This window comes from Idiotropiscis lumnitzeri, chromosome 1 (assembly GCF_059441095.1).
Source record: "Idiotropiscis lumnitzeri isolate Australia: NSW breed Sydney's pygmy pipehorse chromosome 1, RoL_Ilum_1.0, whole genome shotgun sequence".
NCBI lineage: Eukaryota > Metazoa > Chordata > Actinopteri > Syngnathiformes > Syngnathidae > Idiotropiscis > Idiotropiscis lumnitzeri.
The window spans coordinates 11,356,599-11,367,060 of NC_142391.1; positions in this window are offsets into that span (position 1 = coordinate 11,356,599).

A 10,462-nucleotide genomic window follows, 5' to 3' on the forward strand; every position below is an offset into this window, starting at 1 on the left:
ACCGTGCTTAATATCCAGAACTGATTTTATTTCTTTGTATTTCAAGACAATTTCAAAGTAAAATTCAATTAAACTCGCCCACGGGTGAACACACTCCATCTTTGCTGCGTTTGTTTACACGGAAGATGACCCGGAAGTACATAAACGCGCATTAAAAAAAAAAGAACATTCACTGGAAAAAACCCAAAACAACTTTGCGAGGGAATGCAATCTTTGCAAGGGAATGCAAAGATTTTGCGAGGGAACACAAAGTTTTTTTTTTTTCTCTTCCGTGTCCCCTAAGGGGCTCCGTATGAAATAAGCCACATGTAAGGTGTCTGCAAAAGAGTGGTGGCCATTGGGAATTTTGTAAGAGTCCCGAACGGCTGGTCGAACACCTCAGAACCCTCACCTCCCCCATTGATGAATATAATTTTAAATGTGGATCACATATATATATATATATATATATATATATATATATATATATATATATGTTTTCATAGAAAGCAAATTATCATTCCACTTGTGAATGGATCTTATCATATTATATTAATTATGCCAACACGCATTTTGAACAGAACCTAATCTAACCATCTATCTAAGAGCACAATGGTGTATTTTCTCACACTGTAGAGTGGCCAGTGGGAAACAACCATCCCCTTCGTGCCCCATTTAGTCACATTAAGATCTCGTTTATCTGAGCTGAACACAGGGGTGATCATAAAGACTTAGCATGCGATTCAGTGGACGCTCTCTTGCGGAAACACTATGCAAATGAGTGCTGTAGGCACGCGCGCACACACAGCTCGAAATCAAGCTCAGACTTCACAATTCTGGAACGATATAGACACTAGGCGCTCGCCCCTCCAGTCCCATATAATGATCTCCACGTTTGCCTGGAAGGAAATGAACTCATGAGATGATCATGAAACCCAGCACAAGCGCAAGCCTCGAAGGGCCGTCCTCACCGAGTAGGAGCCGCAGGGTAATTCATTTGGCCTGGACGCAGGTGCAGAGCTTCCCAGACTGACAAGAAACCCAAATGAGTCTGATAACAGTGACGCAACGGTGGCTTTACCTTACCTGAAACTCTTTTTTTTTAGACTTTCACCGCACTGCTGTTTCGTGATATGTGCTCCATTTACATTAACAACCGTATAAAAAACTTGACTCATAAAAAATGATGGATACCTGTCTTGATGGTTCTAGCCACCACTGTTAATTTTGTGTTCATCAAACATCGTAATGTTGTTGATAACCAAACCAGCAGCACGTACCAAGACGCAAACAGATGAAATTAATGTTGCAGCTGATTGCATGCAGTCGATGCCTTCTGTTGGCCTCAGCATTGACCTATGTTTACAGCTTACACATGAAATAGTAATCATTTATTTCAAACAGTTTTGTTATGATTTTTATAGTCCATCCATCCAGCCATCCTTTATCTGTACCGCTTCTCCTCACAAGGGTCGCGTGGGGTGCTGGAGCCCATCCCAGCTATCTTTGGGCAGTAGGCGGGGGACACCCTGAACTGGTTGCCAGCCAATTGCAGGGCACACATAGAAAAAACGACCATCCGCGCTCACATTCATGCCTAGGGGCAATTTAGAGTGTCCAATCAACCTGCCGTGCATGTTTTTGGAATGTGGGAGAAAATCCGGGTACCCGGAGGAAACCCACGCAGGCACGGTGAGTTTATGCAAACTCCACACAGGAAGGCCGGAGCCGGAATTGAACCTACGCCCTCCGTATTGTGTTGCCATCGTGCTCACGAGTTGGGCCACCATGCCGCCCTGATTTCATAGTGGATTTCATGGATTGAGTTTTCTTTGTTTCTCATCTTGAAAACACAGCGCATCCATCATTGTCAAGTTTTTTTGTATTCCAGTCCATTCTCTTTGCCAAAATTGTCTTAGCATGGACCAACAATGACTTTGGAATTGCTTTGGGATTGTGGTTCCCTGTGTTTGGCAGTTTTTTTTAATCAGTACAGGTGAAGCGTAGTAGTGCTGACAGAGCCTACTGGTTATGTTCGGCATTTATTTATTTCACTTCCTTTGAATGGTTTTGAACAGCAGTGATAAGCTTAAAATTGAGGCGACACTAGAAATGTTTTGTCATTGCAGATGCTCTATGCTGTTTATGTTTTTGTACTGACTTTCTTTGGCATAAATGTCATCAGAAACAATGACTTCCAATAATTCTTTCATGAAATTATTTTAACAATCTATTCTCTTTATTTGGAATATTCAGGTCGATTGCACCACTTTTAGTGTGTGTTGGTGTGTGTTGTTTTTTTTTCCAATCAGGTTTCAGCTTCTCTGTGTTGTTAAATCTATTAAAAATCGTCCTTTCCTAATTGAATTAGACATTTTACATCCTTGGATTGTTTTATCCGAGCAAAACCTGCTACATCCAACTTTGACTGGCAAAACATCCGTAGCAATCTGCACATATTTATTCAAATAATAATCAGCATTTCTAGTGAGTATTTTACTGAACAAATATTTTTTTTCTCATGTTATAAAATGAACTGCTGCAGAAGTTGTTATATTGCGTAATTACATTGTATTAATGGTTTCTGTAATCACAAAGTGATAGTTGCTGTAAAACAAGCTTACGATTGAGACGAGTGAATCTCCACAGAACGCCAAGGACACATATTGGGAAGCAATCACGTCAGAGTCTACTGGAGTGCCACTTGTTGACTCAAGATCATCTTCAACATTGGTGCAGTGAACTCATTTACAACAAGTGTCCAAAATGAAACTGAAACTGTTAACGTTCCTCATAACTCATTTGCTGCTGTTTTGGTTACCATCAGAGCCTCAGAACTCTGAAACTCGGAAGAGATTTTTGGGGTTTTCATATATGCGTGTCTGTGGGGGGGGTGTGCGTGCGTGTGTGTGTGTGTGGGTGTGTGTGTGTGTGTGTATGCATATATGTATACGTATATATGTATTTTTTGTCTCAATTTGAATGGGTCTCAATTGTAATATTTATGTAGATTTTTGCTGTTCATGGGCTGGTCAGATCCTGGCCCTCACAAATAGTGCGGGTGCACCGTATTCTCACTTCTTCTCTTTGCTGATTGGTTTACAAAAATCACAATATTGGTCTGTCTCATTTTCACTGACAAGGCGTCCTCAGTTTACATTGGAGTAAGTTCTGTTCCTATGCGCTAATGAAAGCCAAATTTGAACATAAGCAAGAACACGTGGTAGTCTATCGCTAGCATGCACTTATGAGGTTATGAAGTCATAATTACAGTGAATATTTGTTTGAAAAACCCTCGCAGGCCATAAATATTAACATTCAAATGAGAAACAGTAATTTGGCAATAACTGAGCATGATTTCTTGGGCCACGTGAAGACGTTTTAGTAGGCTGTTGTGCTCTGTTTCCTTCTCCATTGTTGTGAGATTTTCTACTAAAATCTCATGTCAATAATCTGTATGCAAGTATGATAAATGGAATGCTCTTCCATGGATGTAAACCACTGTGTATTTTCCATGTTTTACCCACAACAAGCAAATATAACACACAGACATATTTCATTGAAATACTTGTCAGGTAGGACTCCACCATGGCCCTCCAAAAAGTAATCACAGCCTTCCGTGCTGGAAAATACATCGATGGCTGCGGCGGCGCATAAGCATCTCTATAGGCCGCCGGCTGCCAGCCATCAAGAGAAAATTGGCATAGCGTGAGGATCCCTGTACCTACAACCCCCTTCCCGCCATTAAACTCACCCACGCCACACACTTCTCAGCTTGAGGTGTAATTGACTGCAGGCTATTGCATACGTGCCCTAAACTTCAATCCGTAGATATTATCCCCTGTGGTCCCAGCCCTGCATTACAGCTCATCACAGAAACGGCTTCTTATCTTCACTCCTCACCATCCAGCCCGACACGTGCTGTTAGGAATATTTTTCTGCTTTATTCATTTTTGTGCGCATACAGTAGGCCGCTTGTCTGCGTGTGCTCATCGAGAAACCCTGCAGACACGCATTCTGTCCACTTATTTTCTAATGGAAGATGTTTCAAACGCTGCACACTAGAGTTGGGTTTTTGCAAAGTTGGAACAAAACGTAAGGGAATGAAGCATCTGTTTTGGTTTTAATGAAGTTCATAAAAAAAAAAACAACTAAAAAAAGAATCTTAAGCTTTTGCACATTTCACCTATATTTGAGATAACATTGTCAACATATTATATTTAAAAAAATTTTTGTACCTATCTTCAGTTTCATAATGATTTATGTATTTGCTTGTTGAACAAATACATTATTTAAAATTTGTACATCTAAAGGTTATAAAAGTTCAGATTTTTTTTTCATAGTAGTTATTAAAGTCAGTTTTAAATTTTCGGTTGCTGAACAATTTGTAGGTTTGTTGGTTTTTATAACTGCTTTGTTTTAGTTTAGTTTTTATCAGTATTAATATTACCTTTTTTGGAGAAATATATTCAATATATGTTGAGGGCAGTCGCTAAATATTGTGTGAACTTCAATTCTAAAACGACTGTTTAACCGTGTTTTTTTCTGACGTACAACAATATTAAAATAAGTCGAGTTAAACTGAATGCTGAGAGGTCATGTATGATATTAATAGCCAAAGATAAAAACAAAGGCCATTTTGACTATATTTAGTTTTATGAACGCTCAATTCAGTTCCAGTAATTTTTGTGTTTCTGTTTGTATTTAATTTAATTCACAAAAATGTTTTTGTTTATTTTAAATTTTAATTCTAGTTATTTGATTAATTTTCGCTAGCTCAAGTAACATTTGTACATTCAATTATTTATTTTTTTTGTGATTGTTACTGCACTGCAAATGATTTTAGCACATTGCTGTTGCCGTGCGGCTCTGTGTTTGTGCGATGCAGATGACATCGCTGTACAACGTACCGTCTTTACACGTTCGTTGTCACCTCATTAGTGTGCTCCAGCTTTGTCTTTGCACAGGTTCAAACCCCTGCTGTCAGATTGTCAATCAGGTCAAAGGGCCATGACCACCAGAGTTGGAAGTGCATTGTTAAATCCTGATTGATTAATGGCATGTCACGCGGCAACACCTGTTCCCACATAGAAATCACAGCACAGTATGAATTAGTTCTCGGATTATTCTCTCCAAAGCATTGCGGAGGAAATCTCGCTTTGCTTTAATGTGAGCGAGGGGGGATGAGTGTGAAAGTGAGGCTGTTTCAGTTATTTTCTTGACGTATATGAGCTTTGGGAGTCTGGGTCGAGATTTTGGAAACAAGTCATTAAAATGCAGTGGAGCCTCCCAAGTCGAAAACAATGCTGCTCTGCTCTCTGACAATGGTTGATTTTCTTTTTCTCGGTTTCCAAACTAAAATTTCCCATTTAGACCAATTTTCATAAGAATAATTCATACAGGTAGCACAGTGGATTAGGGGTGATCATGTCTGGCTCACTTAGTTGAAAGGTTTGAATCTCAGATGAGGCTCTCCTTGGGGATTTTTTTCAAACCAAACTGAGAGTTGCTTATACAATTGAAGTTTATACTTTTTGACATTTTTGTTTACTGGTGTCGCATGAGATTGTTCTAATGTAAAATGGGTGCCTTGGATCAGTAAAAAAAAAAAAAAAAAAGCGAAACCTTGATGGAAACAATTAATGTTAGCTGTTCTTTCCCATCAGTTGGTGACAAACTCATATACAGCCGTTGAGATGGTGAAATCATTTAAAAGTGTAATCCAATTGATCAATAACTCGTTTTGAAATCTGCATCATGAGAAAAAAACAATTTGCTCATTTTTTAAAGTGGCTTATTGATAAAAAGCTTCTGATTTCTCAACATTATTAAAAGTGACGACAATGTGCTTTGGAAGCGATTTTCGCAAGAAACATGAAGTACATGAATTACTTTAGCAGCCCTCATAAAATGATGGCTCTCGGGCCTTTGCGTATATCACACATCCTTGAAACAAACACGTCTCAAATCGTCAAAATAACAGCCAACTCATTACACGACAACTACCTCCCTTCAAACTGCGCGGCTCTTGTAATCGTTCCCATCAGTCGCAATCATTTGGAGTTGTTGGTCCACAACAGCTTAAAAGGAGCACGGAAGGAATATCCAACGTGATCATTATTCACGGAGCACTATGAATCTGTGGCAATCACATTAGAAGATAAACAATCAGGGCCAAGTGAGACACCTACGAGTTCCCCCGGGAGTGCTCCCAATTAACACTCCAGCTTTCTCCTTGTCAGTGTGGAAGCAACACGATTCATCCTCGTGTCATGTTTTTTTTATTATTTTTTTTAACTAAGAAACATTGCCAACTTCCAATTTAATTTGCATGAACACATTAATGAGTGTTATTGTTTACAAGATTCACCGCACGTCCTATCCGACGATAACGCCGTTGTCATTTATTCAAAGTGATTTTCCTGTGATCATTCGTCACCGTTAAATGACAGAGGTCTGCTTTCTCACTCTCTCCCTGCAGGCCTTGCAGTGCCATCATCCTCCACGTTTTATTTAACATGTGCCTGTGGCAATTATCAGATTTGAATGCCTGTTTCTTCCTCTGGAGCACTGCAGAGTTCTGATCAACGCTCACCGGGCACAACATGAGGTGCAGGATTATGGAAGGGTTAGTGTTAAAATTAGGGATTAGCGTTGGGTTTATAATTAGTGTTAAAATTCGAGATTAAGGCGAAAGTAAGTGTTCATGTTGCGGTTTGTGAATAGGCTGGAAATAGTTTTAGTGTTCAAAATGGGCGTTGTAGTTGATATTAAAATATGTTTATGGATAGGGTGTTATGATTAAAGCAGAGTTTGTGGTTGGGGTTAGTGTTAAATTTAGGAATTCAGGGTAGAGTTAAGGATTAGGGTTGGACTGTTTCGGTTCTGTTTTCATTTCATTTCACACAATATTCGTTTCAATAGTAGGACCAACCTCGAAGCATGCAACTGGTCTTTTTGTAAAAAAAAAAAAAAAAAAAAAAAAAAGATGGGCACTTCGCCCTATTTTGCAGGTCCGTCCTCGTCTTTTAAAGCGCTTCTGTCCTTGCATTTCACCATTTCACTGAACAACCACCGGCACACTTTTCCACGTGCCAAGGACACAAATCTAAAAATAAACAGATTCCAAGACTTCAGATTTGTTTCTTTTTTTTCTGTTCCTGAACATGAACATCGGAAGGATAACCATAAATCCAATTACGGTAGATGAACGCAAAGAACATTTGGTGATCGTCTGTTCTCATGAACGTTTTTTTTAAGATTGCGGATTTATGTTTCCTTGCTTTGTGTACTAGAGTTCCTCTTTCTGAAGTGTTAGAGAAAACTAGTTTCTGTTCGAGATCCATTTCTGTAACATGCCCTTGAAATTTAAATTAAATTAAATTTTTTTTGGTGTGGAGAAGATAACATAAATGTGCATCTCATTCACAGTATGAATAGTGAAATGTTATGGATTAGAGTTGGGATTACGGATACGGTTTTTGTAGGGTTTAGTGTTAGGAGTTAAAGTTAAAGTCGGAGTTAATGTTTACCTTTGTGTTAGTGCTTGAAAAATAATTAATAATACTACTGCTACTGTAAATAATAATAATGATTTATTAATGTGGGTGGAGTGTAAAGTGAGGTAGGGTTTATTTTTAGCTACGTGTGAAGGAGAGATTTTTCTCAAAAGCATTTGAACTGCACTGCAAACTTACAAGCACATTTGTATATTTTGAACATAGCATTTTCTCTCGAAGGTAAACGTCAGCTCTGCTTAACACATTCAGCTCTCCGCCTCCTTCTCGCGCTTGCTCTACAAGTTTGATGTTATTGGAGCAGACAGCATCCTTGCCACGATTGTCAAACAAAGGAAGGGTTCATCTCCTACAGGGCTGCTGTGCAACTCGAGCTTTTCTCCTTTTAGAGACAATTGCCACTTTTTACCATTGCAAGCTTGAAATGCACTTTAATTTGGCCGTAACCAAAACAACAAGTCCACATGATGCCACTTGCATCGTAATAACAGACAGTCCTGATTTTTTTTCCTCTGTAAATTACCAGCAGTCTAGCAAAACAGGGGAAAAAAATCAAAGATGACTGAGTGGGGGAAAAAAGCTTTTAGGAATTAGTTGCAGTTGCATCAAATGATTTCATTCAGTTTACACTGAAAAGCTTTAATAGAAAAACACTAATATAGTGTGGCCCCTCATCCCCACCCCCTCCAAACTCCATCCCCTGAAGATGTAGGACGAGGTGTTAATATATTCTAGCTTGGAAAAACACAAGAGTGCTCTGATGTGATGCCAATGACAGCAATGACACACTTGCACATGAACACACACACATATCGCAATGACCCCGGGGTGTGATTGGAGATGCATTTTTGTGTCAGGAGGTTCAAACTGACACAATGTCAGCTTCAGTCAGCAGGGCGGAACTTTCATGTTTAAAATCACACTCATCAACACCTTGTCAGCCTTCTGTGATTTGGAACGGACTGGAAGTTTATGTTGTTTGTTTCATGGCTTGTTTCTTGTGTGTTTTTATACGTTTTGTTGATTCATATTCATTATCTACTTGGAATCTATATTACAAACTTTAATTTTCTGTTTTACCTTGCACAGATATAAAACATATTATTATCCATCTTCTTTTCTTCACGGGGGAACGAAAGTTGAGTTGCTCAAAGTGGAGAAGCAGGGGGCTCCTCTATGTCAGAAAAAAAAAAGTTTGAACATTGATAGTTAATCTGGTGACCGGTGGTTGTGTCAATATCTTTATGTATTTTATGATATTTAAATGATGTGTAGTATTTTCCATTTTGCTTAGCTTAGGATATTTAATTCTTGTTTAAATTTAAAAGAACAAAATCATTTTTCAGTATATCCATATTTTGTGTTTTATTTGGCACATTAGTTTAAGAGTTTTTACATTTTTAATTATATTATTTTGATTTTCTATATATTTCTGCAAAAATAATAATTTTATTTTGTGTGTTCACAAATGTGTTAATTTAAATTTAATTAAATACATTTAATATTTTTTTAAAGAATGAAAATGTTTTCAATTGTTTTATATTGATGATTTCAATACTTTTGTATTGTTTTACTTACTTTGTTTTGTTATCGTATGCATCATTGTCAATCCTGACTTGTGCTCGTCCAAATGAATTATCTGTAAACAAGCACATTTCCCCACTAGGCAAATCCTTCGCTAAAACAATGGAGTGACACATGGTCCGCCTCACCCCACCCATCCTCTCACTCCCCTTCCCTTCCGTGTCATTCAACTGATTCAATAGAAAATGGCGGACATGGTCGGTGGTGCGTAAAACCTCGCTGACGGACAGGTCACGTCAGGCTGCCGACGAGCTGAGTTCTGTTCAACATGTCCCCCCTCCTGTGAGTGACAGCCGCCCCCAATTAAACCCCCAGCACACATATATGCACACGTACACTTGCTCGCTCCCACGCACTCAGTTGTGTCTTCATTAATTCCATTGACCTCGTTCCAGACGATCATCTCATTTGCATCCATACGTGATGTATATCTATGCATACAGATCCATGTTCACTGCCATTTCACAGAGGAGGTCTGGGTCCCTCTAGTGTGCTTCCAGAGTGATGGCCAGTGGGTTGGATTGAATTCCGTCTGCCTAGTGTGCACTTTCATCACATGCACGGCCTCCCTCTGACCTTTTCAAAACAATGGCGGGCACATCACTTCATTCATGCGTGATATCAGCATGCAAACAATGGGATTTGTCTTGTATGGGTTGTTTCTGAAATGTGTACCATATAAAGATTTTTAATCGTTTAATAGTGTGCAGGTATTGGCAAGGCGAGGCTGCTTTACTTATGTAGCATTGTGTTTCAGATACAAGGCAATTCAATGCGCACACAAAGGCATTTGGACGTACCTTACCAAAACTACGCAAAGAAAGTATAATGACAACTTTTAAACACTTAAACAAAACATTTAAAAGTCAAGATTTTTTTTTTTTTAATAACTAAAAGGGAAAATTGTTCAAAGATGGATCGGACTTGGGCGCGCCTGCCTTAATCAAAGGGATAGAAAAACAAAAAAGTAAACCAGTTTTGAATCTGGATTTCAAAGTATTAGTTCTCTTCTGTTGGGAGCTTTTTCCATTCGTGTGCATAACAACTAAACGCAACTTCACCATGTTCACTTTGAACTCTGGGCTCCACTAACTGACCTGAGTCCGCAGACCTCAGAGCCCGACTGAGTTTATATTCAAATTTCTTTGTCTTATAGACCAGAATTATTAAATCAACCCTACAGCTAATTGGGAGCCAGCATAAAGCCACCAGGACTGGAATAATATATTTTGATATCTTTGTTCTCGTCTATTGGAGATAAAAGCATGGATTCTCCTGGTCTGCTTTGTAGTGATTGCTAAACGAAGCTTCAAATGTGCTTCATGAACCATTTGAAGTATTTTGGACTCCTGTAGATGTTACTCTCTGTTCAACATTGGTCT